The sequence below is a fragment of the Alligator sinensis genome, unplaced genomic scaffold (genome assembly GCF_000455745.1).
Source record: "Alligator sinensis unplaced genomic scaffold, ASM45574v1 scaffold198_1, whole genome shotgun sequence".
In the NCBI taxonomy this organism is placed as follows: Eukaryota; Metazoa; Chordata; order Crocodylia; family Alligatoridae; genus Alligator; species Alligator sinensis.
In genome coordinates, this window is record NW_005841906.1 from 3,852,741 (window position 1) to 3,870,403 (window position 17,663).

The following is a 17,663-nucleotide window of genomic DNA, read 5'->3' on the forward strand; positions in this document are numbered from 1 at the left end:
TATTTTGGATCACATGAAACTCCTAGAATGCCATGAGCTGACTTATGTCCGAATTAAATATCATCAGCTAATAAAGTTTACTAGTATCTGCATACTTTTATTGTGGCAAGAAATAAGGAAGGTACATATTACTAGGGCTGGATCATCTTCACAAGATTGGCATGCAGTTATTCAGACTAGCAAAACACAATACTCTCAGACCACAATACTCTCAGACACCCGGTACATGACAGTTTAGCATCACCGAGGAATCCATGAATATTCCCAAACTACAAACTGACTTGACAAATTTAGCGCAGAATTACAGCAACCAGAGAGGTCTGTATTGCTGTTAGAAACTCATCAAGCTATGCCTGCATTAGAAAAACCTTACTGGTATAAAAACTGTCAGCATATTTTTCCAGCAAGCATTTTGTTTGTTTGCAGCTATGGAGACAAAACTGTACTTTGAACTATTAAAGTAAAATTACCAATCATGAGCAACCCCCCATAACAATAAAAGCTGGTATAGCTATGTCTACACTGGGAGCTTCTGCCAGCACAGCTGCCAGTCAGTAACTGTGCTAGCAGAAGTGCCTAGTGTAGCCATCTTAAGCATTTTCTTCTGCCAGCCACCATTACTTCTGCTATGCTTGGATTTAACATCAAGTAATACATAAACATGGTAAAATTAATGTTACTGTATACTTTGAAGGACAGTCAGGCTGTATCTCATACCAACTCCATGACCAACTTAGACATTTTTATTACCAAACTTAGATAAATTTACAGGATATAAGAAAACTTATTTGGAGGTTTCTGGTCCCAGTTTTGTTTGCAAAGAGAAATATAGTTTTAATGCAATGGACAAAGAACATTTCCCCTTAATTATGGTCTGGATTTTATTACTAATAAGGTGGTAGAGTTTAAAGAAACTATATCTGTACACAACAATATAGTTAATGGCTTTTTTATTAACACATGACAAACCTTTTTGTACTGCTTGCCAGGAGAGATTCATACTTTTTTGTTAAATATGATACTGGGAGTGGGGAGCAGAAATGTATGAGGTATAAATACAAGTTTTGGTTATCTGCCCAGGCCCCCTCGATATTTATAGTATGTTTATTTAATTTCATGTATACAATTTTTAAGTCTGTATAGATTTTACTAGGTAGATAGGCTATATATTTTACTCGTCCAAGTTTTTTTTCAAGGGTAAAGACCTATAAGATTCTATTTTCCCCTCAACTCCAACTTTATTAATTATTGTAAGCTGTCCCAGAATATTCTGGAAAAACAAGTACTTTGGCCCATCCTCTCTAGATATCAGGATCTACATTTTATGGTGACTGATCAGCTATAAATAAGAAAGGTAGAAATTAGATAATATCATTACTTTACAGTTTAATTTTTTGTAAAATACAGATCACTAGCAATAACACCAATAAAATCATTAAAATTAGAAACCTGTTAGATATCCAACCAACTCTTTAGTAGAATTTTCAAATTGTCAATTGAATCAGAACTTAATGGTCTATATTTGACAGAACAAATGATAAAGACTCTCAGTTAGGGAATGCCAAGCTTCTTATTTTCATTTCAGCAGCTGTAGTTTACACAAACTTGCCCTAGATTTATACATCACATAAACTGTTTTTACACAATTCTAACATCCCTTTACAATAATTCAAAGAGAGCTTTTGAAAGGGATAAAGAAATGAAGAAAGAATTATCCTCTTGATAAGATTTAACAAAACCCAAAAAGTAGTTTGGATTTGATTTACTCAATGTAAAGACCTACCAATTTTGTATAAAGAAAAAAAGGACAAAAATTATGCTTGTGCATTTTGTTTATGGATAGAGATAAATAAGCCAAGATAAGGGGTGGAAACCCTTTCCCTTCTTGCTTAAGAGGAAAGGACCGTATATATATAGCTGCTGGTCTGGCGCCATGAAAGATGCAAAGGGTTTCCAACTTATTAACGTTTATTTAAAAGCTTGAGAAGTTGCCAAATTGTTTAGTGGAATTCATGACAGTAGGATATCAGAGAAAAATGAATATAAGCATGTTGACAGCAACTGCATCCAATAGCTGCTCCCAGGGGAAAAGAGGATTGAAAGGGGCCTCCCAAAACACTGTATTTAGCCCTTGAAATCACAGGCAACCATTTATCCAAAGCAAGTACATAAGAACATCTACTCTAGCCCCTTGTGCACACCAGAGCCATAAAGCCTATTAAAATCTCTAAAATGTGCCACAGATAAAGATTATGGAAGATGAGACAATGCTTTGACAATGCAGTAGCAAGAAATCAATTAGATTAAAATATACTCCAATAATCCTAGGAAGAGATCTGTGTCCCATGCAACACTGGAAGGGGAATAAAAACCATCAAAAGGCCCCTGGGAACCTGACATTGGGAAAAAAATTCCTTCCTGACCACAAATCTGGTGATCATTTAGCCTTGAACATATGATCCAAACCCAGCATATAGGAAAACTAAGAGTATCAGGAAGAACACCAGCCCACTACAACCACACTCCCACTTTTAACTGTGCACACTATTCAGTGCTTTAAGGAGAGTAAGACAGAGAAACTCTGACTTTTTAAAAATGTTATTACACAAATATTAAAGCAAATAGTGAAAGTGAAAAGGTGTGTGGCCCTCCCAGGGACCAAGCATGAAACACTTGACAGTGACAAAAAAACACCATGTCACCCAAAACTGCAACCCCTTTCCCCATGCTCCTCAATCACACGGTACTATTCTTGAATTGACAGATCCCTTGAAGACGTTATAGGAGTGATCCAGGGCTTGCTATTTCATATACCAGTTCTTCTGATTCTGTTAGACTGGAGGTCATCTACCCTCATCCCCCATTTCTGTCACAATAAGCTTTGTTTCCAGCTCAGCTGTGGACATTTCCATTATTTTTCCTTCATTTGTATGGGTACCTTACCATTATCCTTATTTACATTTTTATCATTATTGAAGACTAAGGTATTCATTTGATACTTCATGTGGCGGCGAAGTGCCCCCACAGGCTCTCGAGGGAGAGAAAGGAGGACCCGCAGACCCCAGACCCCGAGAGCAAGCCCCCAGAGGGGCGTACGTACCTGCTGAAGAGCAGCGGGAGCAGGAGCCGCATGAACCACCATTACGCCGGTTGTGGCAACAGCTGTTCCCGGCGTGGGGAACAGCTGAGCCTATCCCAGCGGCCTTAGCAGCTGCGGGAAAATTTAAAAATGCCAGCAGAACAGGAAAAGAGGGGAAGCCGGAGAAAGAGAGTACGAGCAGGCTGCTCATGCTGCGAGCTCAGGCACAGCGAGGAGAGGACCCAGCCTGCGGGTCCCAAGCAGGCAGCTTAGCTAAGAGCTGTAAGCCTTCTACGGGAGGCAGAGCAGCAGGCAGACAGAGAGTGCAAGCCGAGGCACTCTCTCAGCCTCCTGGGGCGGCTGGCGCCCGGGAGGGAGGGGGGCAACCCGCTGTTGGTAGGAGAAGGGAGACAGCGGAGACTCCAAGAGGGAGCTGGAATCAGGGGAAGCACCCTGCAGCTCCCCATAACTCGGAGGAGTATTTCCTATAAAAGAAGAGAAAGGAGAAATCACTCCCAGAAGGGAGGGAGAACGACCGGGAACTGGGAAACCGGTCTGAGGCCGTCATACGAGGCCTGGAAACATCTGGGACGCATCACCCAGCGGTTGGCGCGTGGACGGGGTGTAGGGGAGGCGGAGCTCCGTGGACCACCGCGTCAGACGACCGTGAGTAACACCGTCTATTGGGAGGCCCCACCCAGGATAAAGATCTCCACTGTAGACCCCTCTTAAAGTATATATTTACATCCAAGTCGTGGCAGACGAGTTGAGGGGAGGGGCAACACCCCGATAGACCAGGCAGAGTGGGGTGCAGGCGCCACACTTCAGTACTTCAGCCATACTTAGATGATCCTTAATCTCCCCATTTTCAAAGTCTACTGGCTCTGCTTCTGTTATCATGACCCTCTTTTTGTTTATATGAAGGAAGAACCTTTTGCTATCTATTCTCATTTTGGGGGGAAAAAGAACTCAAGTCAACTAAGCCTTTGTCCATTCTCACTTGCTTTCAACACTTTTGGAACTCTTTTTGTACATTTTGTAGATTATCTCCTTATTCTTACTATCCTATTTAAGGTGACTGTTATCCAAGTAGGACTGCATCTGGGGTTAGCAATGTTTTTGGGCAGAGTGCCAAAAACATCTGCAACCTCAACTTCTAAGATGCTAGTATGCCAGGGGCAGATGGTGGGGGAGCCGCCAGGAGCCCAATCTGTGTTGTGGCAGTGTAGTCCTTGCCCTGCCAAGCTGTCCACTGCCTGGTGAGTGTGCCAAGCAAACTGCCTTCGCATGCCGCACTCTGGCACTTATGCTGGGGGCTGTCAACTCTGATGTGCATTATTTCCTTCCCTGCAAGTTTTATTTGCATTGTTCTTATGGTCATATCTTATTGTTCTTATGGTCATATCTCCAAAGGTTCTCTTCAACATCTGAAGTTCTCCTCATCTTTGTCCAGCAGGTGTTTGTAGGTGAAGCTTCACCTCTCCTTGCTGCATTTCTTGCCCTTCTCTGCATGAGCTCATCACAAAGCTTGAGAGAGTCCACAGAAGAGCCACGCGCATGATCAGAGGTCAGGGAAGCAGACCCTACGATGACAGGCTGAGAGCCCTGGGGCTCTTTAGCCTGGAAAAGCGCAGGCTCAGGGGTGATCTGATGGCCACCTATAAGTTTATCAGGGGTGACCACCAGTATCTCGGGGAACGTTTGTTCACCAGAGCGCCCCAAGGGATGACGACTAGGTCAAATGGTCATAAACTACTACAAGACCGTTTCAGGCTGGACATAAGGAAGAATTTCTTTACTGTCCGAGCCCCCAAGGTCTGGAACAGCCTGCCACCGGAGGTGGTTCAAGCGCCCACATTGAACACCTTCAAGAGCAAACTGGATGCTCATCTTGCTGGGATCCTATGAACCCGGCTGACTTCCTGCCCTTTGGGCAGGGGGCTGGACTCGATGATCTTCCGAGGTCCCTTCCAGCCCTAATGTCTATGAAATCTATGAAAACCCACTTACGGATGATATACATCTTAGAGTTTCCACATCCTGTCATCCTCATTGTCCCTGCCATGCTTGAAAACTCTTCCATTTGATGACTGATGCCATAATTGCCATCTTTTCTTAATTTAAAAAAGCAGCCACTAAATACTCAGCTCCCATTCAACCCCTCCCCATTTCAACCCCATCACTGGTTGTTAGGCAAGTCTAAATCAGTACTGCTGCCTAATTAGGCTCAGTTGTGAACAAGTCCTCAAGCTCCTGAAGAGAAAAATCCTCTAATGTATTTAAAATATTTCCCCACAAACAGATCTCATATAACTATCAGTTGCTTCTTTTTGCTTAAGGTGTGCAGGACTGAGCCTAAATAGCTGTAATAAAAGCTAATACAGGTCAATTCATCTTCAAAATGCAAAAGAAAGAATATATATTCTTTACACAATGTGGATAAATCAGGGGCAGTACAAAAATGTTCCTGTCTAATGCAATTATTGTATAATTAGCACTGATACTGCAGTTGCACCCTAAGGTCTCAATTCACTGTGTTATACACTGTACAAGATATTATATGGAAATGTCAGTTGCAACTTCATACTTGAATTACACTTTACAAATAAGTAGTAGAGCTGGAGTAACTGTGATGGTCCAGGACATGTGAGAAACAAGGGTTTTTTTGGCACTATGTTCCCTCAGGTCTTCTCTTCTTTCTATTTGATTTGCAGGTAATAATTCTATTTGTTGAAAAGGATTGGTAGCATGACTGGAAATTAACCTGTATTAAACATTCTCATTGGTAAATTACTTGATCTGTCACTGATTTTTTAAAAGGTTTCATGGCTTTATGCTAGCTTGAACATCAGTGCTTACAAAGTTCCCCATAATATTATTTTCTTTCTTCCACTGTACACAAAGGAAGTGCTACTGAAATAACAAAATCACATATATGGGAGAGGCAAAGATGCTAGAATTAAAGGACTGGTCCTCCCCCTGTCCTCTTTTCATAAATGGAGGGTCACAAGTAGGTCCAAGGACAGCATGGCAATGGAGTAACCGAAATTGGTACCTCTCCAGAAAATCCTATGCATGTATATCTAGAGGATATATATAAATGAATAAATATAAAGGCCAGAAAGGTTAATAGGGATCATTGTTTAGCCTGGCCTACAATATAACACCATCCATTGAATTTCCCTCATTAACTTCTGTACCTAGCAAAGCTTCTCCATGAGCTAGAATACATCTTTAAGAAAGACATTTAATTTTAATTTTAAAGGTTGTTGGGTGATGGCAGGTAAATTGCCCCAATGATAATTACTTTTACCATTAAGATTTCACTTGGTTTCTTGTCTTTGTCTAGTTTCAGGTCCTGGTCAATCATGCTTTTGTTTTCATTCTTTCAGAGCTCTCCATCAGAAATGTTCTATTCTTGTAGGCAGTTACATGGATAAAAAGTTCTCTCTTACCAATCTCTCAGCTAAACTAAATGTATTGAGCTTCTTTAATATCTGAATGTAAGGCAGATTTTTAAAGTATTGAATTATTCCTGTAGTTCTCTTCTGAACCTTTTCTAAATTTGTCAATAGATTTTTAAAAAGTGTCGATAACAGAACTAGATATTGTGATCCAGTAGCGGTATCTGTAACAGAGTAAACAGTCTCCTTTAAGGACAGTGGCAGGTTCTAGAGCCAGTTAACCATGTTCCAAGGCATGGCCCTTTTAAAAACAGATGTTCAGGTATATCAAGCAAACCAAACTAAGAATGGGGGCCAGTGCAAGTCAAGCAACTACATGTCCAGTAGAGACCTACTCTGAGCGTAAAAGCAGAAGCTTGGACCACATCTACATGAGATAGTGACTATACAGTTATTATTGTGCAGTCATTATATACACAAGTACTAAATGACTGCACAGTAACCAGAGTTACTGCACAGTAGCATTGCCAAACGGTTTTTAGGTGACGCTGACTGCACATAAGATGTGCTCTACAACTGCATCGTGCTACAGTCTCTTAAATACTGCATACAGTGTTTATATCTACCCTTCTTTCTTCTAGTCAATATTCCCTACATCCAATTATATGACCTAATACTAATTAGGTCTTACTTTCTAATCTTACTTTGTGAATTAAGGAGGTGTGATTATAATTCAGTAGAAATTTATGTAGTATTATAGAATCATAGGATCCAAGGGGACCTCAAGAGATTTCTAGTCCACCCCCTTCACAAATGCACATTTTGCTATTTGCAAGTCATCCCAAAGTTTTAACTATCCAGGCTCTTCTTGAGCACCTCAAATAAGGTGCCTTCATAACTTCCCTAGGAAGTTCAATCCATTGTTCTATCAGTTCTTCTAGTTTAGAAAGCTTTTCCTGATATGTGACCTAAACATACTTTCCTGCAGTTTAAACATACCCATCATACATCCTACAAGAGAAAACAAAGTTTCTCTATTTCTTTTTATGGCAACCTTTCAAATATTTGAAAACACCTACCATGTCACCCCCTAAATGCCCTTATCTCCAAACTAAATACACCCAGTTCTCAGAACCCTTCCTCATATGGCTGGCTTTCCCAGAGACGTAACTATCACATTTGGTGCCCCAGGCAAAACTTTCTGGGTGGGAAAGTATCAGAAAGCAAAAGGAAGGGAAGGAGCATCTTACCTGCCCCAAGGACTCAGACCTGTTGAGTCCCTGCATCCAGCTCACACAGCTAAGCAACATAGGGTGGCTCCTGATGTGTCCCAATACCTGGCTCCTATGGCTGGGTGGTGCAGGGCTGATCCAGTTTAGCTCCTACAGCCTGGAGGTGCAAGACTGGCCCTGAGGACTGATACCAGGGGAGGAGTGCATCATTCCAGCACCCTCTAAATCGGCACCCAGGACTGGTCCTTGTCTTGTTGCTACCTCATTATGCTACTAGTCTTCCCAATCTTTTTGTCATCTTTGTTGTTCATCTCTGAAGCCTCTACAATTTCTCTATATCCTTCTTGAAATGTAATGCCCAAAATGGAGCACAGCTGAAACCTTACATAAAACAAACTAATAAATAAAACATACTGCTAATTAAACAGCTTCTGTTTCTTTTTTACATCTTCCACAGATATTTTTTACAAGTGGAAAACATACTAGATATATTTATTACTTGTGATATGTACTAACACAAGTTTATGAATAAACAAAAAATTCAGGAGTAAAAAATCTGCATACAAACCCTTGCATGCACAAAACCGTGGTCAACAGTATATGCTGTATTCAAAAAATTCTAATGATTTCTTCTATAAAGATGTGTGTGATACAATCTGCACAAATGAAGCTACACAAAATGCAAGACTGAGCTTGCTAATTTATACATTTTTAAGTAATTAATATGGAAATCAAAGGGGTTGCAGTGTCATTTAGAAATAAATCTGGCTGAGGACCTATCATAACAAAAGCTAGTTAGGTATAAATCCTGATCTTTTCCCATTTTTACAACTTCTAAACCAGTGATTTTCAATCTTTTTAAACTCAGGGCACCCCTCTGAAAATGCCACCTCAATTTTCACTTTTTTTTTTGACTACACAAAAATACTAGAACAATTCTTCTGTTGCAAAGACCTCAAAAAGACTACAATCAGTCAGAATGATTTTAACATTACAGACTACTATTTGAAAACTTAATTTATCTTATGAATCATGTTTGCACACTTAAGTGTTAGGTGTGGCAACCCCCTTCCCTCACCAGCACGTTGTTTAACAATCACTATTCTAGACAAAAGTCAATTACCATATTGCCTTATCAATATTGCCTTATCAACATGCAATTTCAGTTTCCCATTGTAGACCACAAGTTTTGACTTTACAGGTAGGGACAGACATTCAACAAGCCTGAACTTGAATTGATTCAATCTTTGCAGATTAGTCTAATCTGGCTAGGCTGAATCAATTTGTAACTGCACAGATATCCCAGAAATGCAGCCACATGCCTGCAGAGGCTCAGGCTAGAAGCTGGGGGGCGCTAGAGCAGCCCTCCCTTCCCTTCCACAGTTTTGAGCTGAGAGGGGGCATGGCCAGGCCCCAGCAGGATGCTATGATTAGGGAGGGGTTCCCCCCCTGCTCCTGACCAGCCTAGCAGGGAATTGATAACACAGTGTTTATCACCCCATTAAGAAAACAACAGAGGGACACTACTAGCTACCTGTTGATTCTGCCTTTGTCCCATCTGCCACAGCACAGACTGTAACCAGCATGTGGTCTGCTAGCTAATGCTGAGAGGTGTCTGTGTAAGGCAAAGAGGATGGGGATGGGAGGGGTGAAGCAGGGGGAAGCCAGAAAGATGCCTGCAGTCTCTGCTGAGTTGCAGCCAGGGAGCAAAGGGGAAGGGCCAGCCCAGAGAGTATGCCGGGATGCTGGGGGTGTCTAGTTTAACTTAAACCAGCAAGGAGTCTGGGACAGATATTGCATAACCTGGTTTGACCCAAATCAGTAATGCAACATTCAACCAGGTTTATCTCAAACTGGTTTCAGCCATTTTCAAACTGGTTTATGTGCACTGAACATCTGTTCTGTTACAGGTTTAAACCAGTTTCGGATCACTTAAATCAGTCTATGTGTAATGTCTGACCCTAGCCCAGAAACTAACTCTGTACACTTGTATATATGAACATAGCCAATGTCTGTGCTTAACCTGTTTTTGGTTGGATATGTGTTGATCACGGAATACTTACAAAGTGCAAGAGGGCTTTTTTTTCAAACCTTAAACCAACTATTTATTTAGTTAGTTAAAGAAATGTAGAAGGGAAAGTGTTTTATTACACATTTAAATAATCATGTGACAGTGACTGCACACTTGTCCAAAGGAAAAAAAGGCCAGTTGGTGAGAGTGAAGGGCCCCTCCAGATGCACTACATCAGTCAGAAGTTAGCATAGACACTAGCTCGAGTCAATGTAGAGCCTAAATCTTTGTTCAAATAATTAACCCTAAACTACATAGGCTGGCACAGTTACTAATTGAAATCTCATGTAGATTTTGACAAAAGAATACGTGAAGAAGATAGCAATGCTCCACACTTTAGGAAATAGCTAGAGCCCTATACTTTTTTCTCTTAGGGAGTTGAGCTTTGGTGTGATTAAGGAGCTACTTTGTTTAATCACTTGTCTCTTAACTACTTCAAACAAAACACATCAAAGGCACATGATCCCAGAGAAGACATCTTGTTGAAATGATCTTTAATGACTTTACGCAATGTTGCAGGTTCCATATTCAGAAGTTCATGGACTAGTTCCAAACAGATTGGCAGGATATAGCGGAAGAGATCTGTCTCCAGTATACTTTAACAAAATTACTGCTGTTTATGATTTTCCAAGTTCCTGGAGGGACATCTTTCCTTAATAATAAATACCTAGTTCAGAACCATAAAGTTCTCAGAAGACTCATGATCTAAATATGTTGCAATTTGTAAATTTATTTGCCTGCCTTGTAAGGGCTGAAAAACTGATTTTATTAACAGGATGTAACATAAAGTTCTTTATTTGTAGAATTCTGGCATAATACTTTGATATTAGAAAAGAAAACTATTTAATCACTGAAAGCTAAATTCTGCAGTGTTTACTTGGGTGTCACGGCGGGGTCCTATAGGAGGGCCGTGATCTCCTTAAGGCCCCCTTCCTCCGTGCCAAGTCAGCCCAAGGGCACCCTCTAATTCTCGCCCGCCACATGTTTGATGTTCTAATATATATTAGGGAGGCTGCCTCACGTCTCCTTGGACACAGTCCGTTGTAACCTCTGGTCCTGTAGACTCCTGGACCCCTCGTGGGTCTTGTCCTGCAAACGGGTGCTTCGGAGCACCCTAGCCTTATGGGCTATGCGTGGCTCCAACCACCCCTTATACCACGCCCCACGCCTCGCAGTTGGGATAGACGTTGTTCGGTCTCTCTCTCTCTCTCTACACACATGCCCGTCTCTCGGGCCTTCTCGGGTATGCAGCCCATCTCTCGAGTATGCCGCCCCCTCCTGGGGCTCTCCGTGCCCACTCGCGGCCTTCTCTGTACGGTGGCCCTCTCTCTGGGCCTTCTCTGTATGGGGGCCCTCTCTCTAGGGCCTTCTCTGTACGGGGGCCATCTCTCTAGGGCCTTCTCTGTACGGGGGCCCTCTCTCTAGGGCCTTCTCTCAGGGATCCTCTGCAGCGCCGCCCTTCTCTCCAGGGCCTTCGTAAGTGCTGCCCCCTCTCTGGGGCTTGCCACGCCCACACTAGGGCTTCTCAATGATGCCCCCTTTCTGGGGCTCACCGCGCCCGCACTGGGGCTTCTCAGTAGTGCCCCCTCCTGGGGCTCGCCACGCCCGCACTGGGCTTCTCAATAACACCCCCTCTCTGGGGCTCGCCACGCCCGCACTGGGGCTTTTCAAACGCCCCTTTCTGGGGCCGGCGTGCACCCCGTAAGCTGCGCCCCTACTGGTGCTGGGATCCCCACACTACTGTGGGTCTCCTATGAGGCCTCCTCCAACCCCTTATAGCCTCACCCAAAACACCAGTGTAACAACAAAGCAGAACACAAACTCAAGCCTCTTGGCTACAACTTAAACCTAAGCCACCTGGCTCTAACAACATTGCTCAGACATCTTGGAGCTGCTCCCCTTTTCTGCTAGCGGTACCTCCAGTCAGGCTTCTCCTTGTATCATTGCTCCCAGAGCTCCTGCCTCTCTGGCTGCTGTCAGGGAACTGCCCTGGCCTCAGCTCCTGGGCTTTATAAGAGCCAGGCCTTGCCCCTTACAGCCAGATGACCGCTGGCAGGTGTGGGTCGTTTGCCGATTCCCGTTGCCTTGGCAACCCACAGCTGTGCTCCTTATTCCCTGCTAGGGCTCTTTCTCTAGCAGTTTCCTCCCTCTAGGAGCAGGGCACCTCAGTGCTCTGCGACATAGGGCAAAATTCGACTTTATTTCATTGTGAGTTTTACCTGTGTAAGATTTGTAGTCCACATTGACTTCAACAAAATGCAGAAGAGGGATACGACAAAAGAAGTTTTAAACACTTAGTCAAACAAATAAAACATGTATTTTGTTAAGTTAGTGCTTAACAACATACAGTTACTTAAATTTCTCCTTTGAAATCTCACTTAGAATATGGAGTAAAGTACATTTCTTGTTGTTATTCAAGATTGTGAGTCTTGGAGAAAGGTCTCTCATATATGTTTATGAAAGCACAGCATAATGTGGTCTTTATTATTGATCAGGCACGTTTGCATTAAATTAGTTTTGCCAAATAACATTATTGAATATGCAGTCCCAAAAGAACCAATGCCTGGAATCTGTGATGTCATAAGAATCTTGTGTCTTTCACATTAAACAAGTTCCTAAACAAAAGTACTGTATGCACTTGAATAGAAAATGACCCAGATTACTTAACAAACCGCCAATAATTAGATTCTATATATGGAAAATGTATACATTTGATATAATTTTCCAGGTATCAAATCTAATTTTTGGAGATTTGTCTTGAATTTGTTCCCTTCCCACTGCTACAGTAGGGATAATAAATCTGGGGTGTTAGGTAATTCCTCTCACCCACTCAGTCCCACAACTTCTTCCCCCTTCAGCCCCTTCCCCCTCTCCTTAATATTAGATCCTGCTCTCCTTAAGCATACAGAAGTGAAGAGCAAATTTGAAAAAAGTCCTTTAAAAAAAACATAGTTGTGATAATTTGTATATAGTACTCATAAACTTGATTCTTCCAGAATTGATTAATTTTACATTTTTGAAACTGTTGCAAGTTTTCGCCCAGGTCGTCCATAAACACACTTTTAAGTAATCTTTTAGTACCAACTTATATACGACAGCTGTTCATAAAGTATCGGGACTGATGCTGTAGGAAACAAAATATTTTATTTACAGGGGTTTTGGCTTAATCTCCTTCAAAATATGCTCCTTCTGCAGCTATACCCTTCTCCCAATGTTTCTGCCATTGTTGGAAGCACCTCTGATAAGCAATTTGTGGAATCATGAAAAGCTGCTCAGTCGCATTTTGTTTTATGGTTTCCACATCACAAAATCTTCTTCCTTTCAAGGTTTTCTTTAGTTGAGGATCACATGGAGCCATATCAGGTAAATATGGAGGCAGCAGCACTTGTGGGATTCGGTGAGACTTATTTCTCTTCCCGCAACTAAAAAGCTGCAGCTTCACCTGATGGAGGACAGAGCCAAACAAATCATATGCAACAGGATGAGAGGAGGGCCAGCAGAGGGATTCTGGGTGATCTGTTTGAGGCCCTGTTTGGTGATGTTTGCTAGTCACTTAAGGCTGTTGAAGCAACACAAATCACTGGAAATGGAAAAAAGGTGCAGTTCAACTGTCAGAGTGAACAGGAAGTTGAAATGTATGTGTGGTGGCAAGAAGCCCCCACAGGCACTAAGGGTGCTGGAGGCAGCCCCGGGCATTCCCGGGGATGACAAGTATGCCCCCTACACCCCAGTAAACCTACTGGCAGGAGTGGGCCAGGAGCCAGAGCTGGAGCCAGAGCTGGAGCCGCACGAACTGGCGCTCTGCCGGCTCTTCAAACGTTTGCTTCCCAGCTAATTGCGGCAGCTCACGCTGCTGTCGCGGGAAATTTAAAAACCCCGCCAGAAGCTGGTAGGGAGTGGAGGGAGAGAGCCATCTGGGAGCACGCCAGGCAGGCGTTGGCTCCGGAGGCTGGCAGGAGCAGCGTTGTAGGTGCTGGCCCCACATCTAAGGCAGGGAAAGCAGCGTCCTGCACTAGGTTGGGGGACGGTCAATCCCTAGCCAACTGAATTTCAAAGCTTATCAGAGCGTCCCTCTCCCTTGGGGGGAGAAGGACGCCAGACAACGGGAGCCCAGCCCTCTGGCATCAGGGTCTGAGGTCCAGATGCCTTAACATCCAGGCAACTGGCCAGTGCCGAAGCTGACGCTTGACCCCTTAGTGAAGGGGCTTACAGGAAACAGAGGAACAATGAAAGCAACACCCAAGTGGTTGGCAAGTGGACGGGGTGTAGGGGAGGCAGAGCCCCAAGGAACACAGCAGCACTCCTGTGAGTACCCTGTCTTCGGGTCAATGGGGGAAGAGGAACACCAGTGAACCCCCTCCTTCTCTTCAGGTTACAACAAGTCGTGGCAGGAAAGTTGGGGGACCCCGACCAAGGGGGCGGTGGAGTACTCACAGCGTCTGCTAGAGACACCACAGTATGCAAAGTAGTAGCTTGCCATGACTTGTAAAAGAGTAGGTGCTGAGTAGGACTGCAAACAATGGGCACTACTGTATATCTTACTTAGATGGGTTGTACTAACCTATCCTTGTGAACAGATCCGTGTCATCCAGGCGAGAAGTGGGCAGTGGTGTCCTGCAGGGGTCAGCGCTTGTTCCAGTACTTTACAACGTCTTCATTAACAATTTGGATGTGGGGGTGAAGAGCTCACTGGCCAAGTTCATGGACGACACCAAGTTATGGGGAAGCGTGGTCACACTTGAAGATACAGATACACGCAGACCTAGACAGGCTAGCAAGTTGGACGGATCGGAATCTGATCAAGTTCAACATTGAGAAATATAAAGTGCTCCATCTCAGGATGAACAACCCCCAACACACCTACAGGCTTGGCAGCACCAAACTGACTAGCACCACAATTGAAAGGGACCTAGGGGTAATAATAGACCACAGTATAAATATTAGCTGGCAATGCAATGCTGTAGCTAGTAGGGCAAGTAATACTCTGGCATGCATCAATCAATGCATCTCCAGCAAAACCAAGGAGGTGATTCTTCCACTCTATTCAGCAGAGACTGCAGCTGGAGTACTGTTTCCAGTTCTGGGCACTACACTTTAACAAGGATGTGGACAAGCTTGAGTCCAAAGAAGAGCTGCCTGTAATGATCAGAGTCTTACATGGCAAGCTATACAAGGAAAGACTCAGGAATCTGGGACTCTTCAGTCTGAAGAAAAGAAGGCTGAGAGGGGACCTGGTAGCAGCTTACCGCTACACTAGGGGAGTACATAAAAGGCTCGGTGAGCAACTGTTCACCAGGGCACCTGAAGGGAAAACTAGGAGTAATGGCCACAAACTCCTGGATGATCAAATCAGGCTCAACATTAGGAAAAACTTCTTCACAGTCAGGGTGTCCAGACTCTGGAATAAGCTCCCTCCAGAGGTGATGCAATTACCTACCCTGAAAATCTTCAAAGAGGAAACTAGACAGTCACTTTGCTGGGGTCACCTAATCCCCCGTTATCTTTCCTGCTTGGAGCAGAGGGCTGGCCTCGATGATCTTCCAAGGTCCTTTCTGGCCTTACAATGTATCGATCTATGAATCAATCAATAAAAAACTGATAAAAAGTTTGGAGGGAAAAGGCTGTTTAAAAGTGATGTGGACTTTGCAGTCTCCAGAGTACCCATCTTCCTTGGAACCTAGAAGTAAAGGTCCAGGCACCCTTCTACTGGGCCACCCCTAGGAAAAGTCTTTTTTAAAGAAGTAGCCTGAGACAGAGACCTTGACCAAGCTCCTGGAGCATCCAGATCCCCAGGAAGGGTGAAGCAAGGGTTAACGTAGTCCCGCCCCCAAACAACTGATCACCCCATCACCCCCAAATCAGCCTGTGATATACCAAGCTCCAGTCAACTGCCAGGAACTGAAGTAAACTGATGGGTGGCCTGGGGAAAAGTGCTGTTTAAAGCCACAAAATCCCTGACAGCCCCACAGCACACAGCTTCTAGGAACTCTGAAGCAGAGATCTAGCCCCAGTCCCCCTTACCTATAGACCTGGGCACCCCCAGTCAGGGTACTACCACACAGATTTTGGTTAAAATGCAGGAAGAGTCTTTACTGAACTCAATGTTAGCAAGAAGAGGGAGCAGAAAATTGCAGTTGCAAGCAACTGCTATTCCTTGGCATCCAGTCAATCAGGGTCTTCCTTCCCTACTCTAGGAACATTGAGGAAACTGGGGCACTTGCCTCTGGGAAGCCTACTGGGGTGGACATTTACTACCATCCTGTGGTGGCAGTTTGACAGCAATGCAATGCTTAAAAGATGACTGCTTCACTTACACCCTTTGGTAGTGTATGTGAGGACACCTCTAAAGCAGGACAGTTGTGAACCAGTTCCCACTCGGGGACATGCTTGGAATGGTTCAAATGTAATGCTCACCCTCATTCTTAGGGTAAGGACACAGGAATTTTTGGAGCCCTTTGAAAAAGGAAATATTTCACAGGGGCAGCAGCTGATATTTTCTAATTCAGGAGTGTTAAACTCATCCAGCCCCACAGCCAGATGAGGGTTCTCTGAACTAGTCTATGAGCTGGATACAGCTATGCCAGAACCAGTGAGCAGGGCTAGTCTGCTGGGGCACTGTCTGCAGTGCACTTCCCATGTTGGCTGCCTGTGCCACAGGCAGGGCATGTTGCCCCCAGCGTTCCCTCTAAGCTATGCAGCATGCGCGGCCGAGCAGGTGCACCTGGTAGCATGGCATGAGCGTGCTTGCGCAGCCATGCATGCTGCACAGCTTAGAGGGAATGCTGGCTGGTCCCCATTCTGGGGCTTGAGCTGCAAGCAGCACATGTAACCTGAATAACCAGCTCCACAAGCACCGCCTGCAGGCCAGAGAACTGGCACAGTGCACATACTGCATGCAGTGTCCCACTGGACTGGCCCTCAGTGCTGGCTCCACGGCTGGTCAGTATCAGGCACAAGACTGTCTATGTGCGCCAGAGCCAGTGCACAGGGCTGTCCAACAGTGCACTGTGTGTAGCGCACACCCTGTGTTAGCATCCTGTGTAGCAGGCAGCATCTGCAGTGCAAGGTACATCCTGCACACTGCAGGCACCACAAGCCCTGGAACAGGGCTGGCAATTGATGCATGTAGCGCACAGGCTGGGTATTGTGGGTGCTGGTCATGGCACAGAGTATTTGTTGCACGCAGAGCCCTGCCGGACATCCTTGTGCCCCAGAGCCAGTCCTCAGGGCTCCTGAGATAGACACCATGCCCCGGATAGACACCATGTCCAGCCCATACACCAGACTGGATCCACATGCTGCATCTATCCAAAACCCACAGACTAGGTCATGTAGCTCCACAGGCCAGATTCAGCATATGGGCCATACGTTTGACATCCCTATTCTAATTTTTATTCATGAACAAGTTGAGACTGATTCAAATGCAACATTCCTTTGCCTCCATTTTTCTGAGCAGGGACGCGCACCCAGGTCTAGGGTCAGTGAGGATCTAGTCAGAGAACTTCTGGAGGGACTGGACATATTTAAATCAGCAGGTCCTGACGATCTCCACCCCAGAGTGCTGAGGGAATTAGCAGAGGTCATTGCGGGACCCTTGGCATGGCTTTACAAGCACTCGTGGTGCTCTGGCAAGGTGCCTGAGGATTGGAAAAGGGCCAATGTAGTTCCCATTTTCAAAAAAGGGAGGAAGGAGGACCCAGAAAACTATAGGCCAGTCAGTCTTACCTCAATCCTAGGTAAGCTTTTTGAGAGTTATCCTGGTGCATGTCCACGAGGGGCCAGCAAGGGAGATTATGCTTAGGGGCAACCAACACGGGTTCTTTAGAGGCAGGTCCTGTCAGACCAACCTGGTGGCCTTCTATGACCAGGTCACAAAA

At 44.5% G+C, this 17,663-nt stretch overlaps 1 protein-coding gene across 3 annotated transcripts in view; it reads right to left on the minus strand.

The window, feature by feature from the left end:
• Positions 1–17,663, minus strand: part of KIF6 (kinesin family member 6) — a 438,203-nt gene that overhangs the window by 375,783 nt on the left and 44,757 nt on the right. The window lies entirely within an intron of this gene.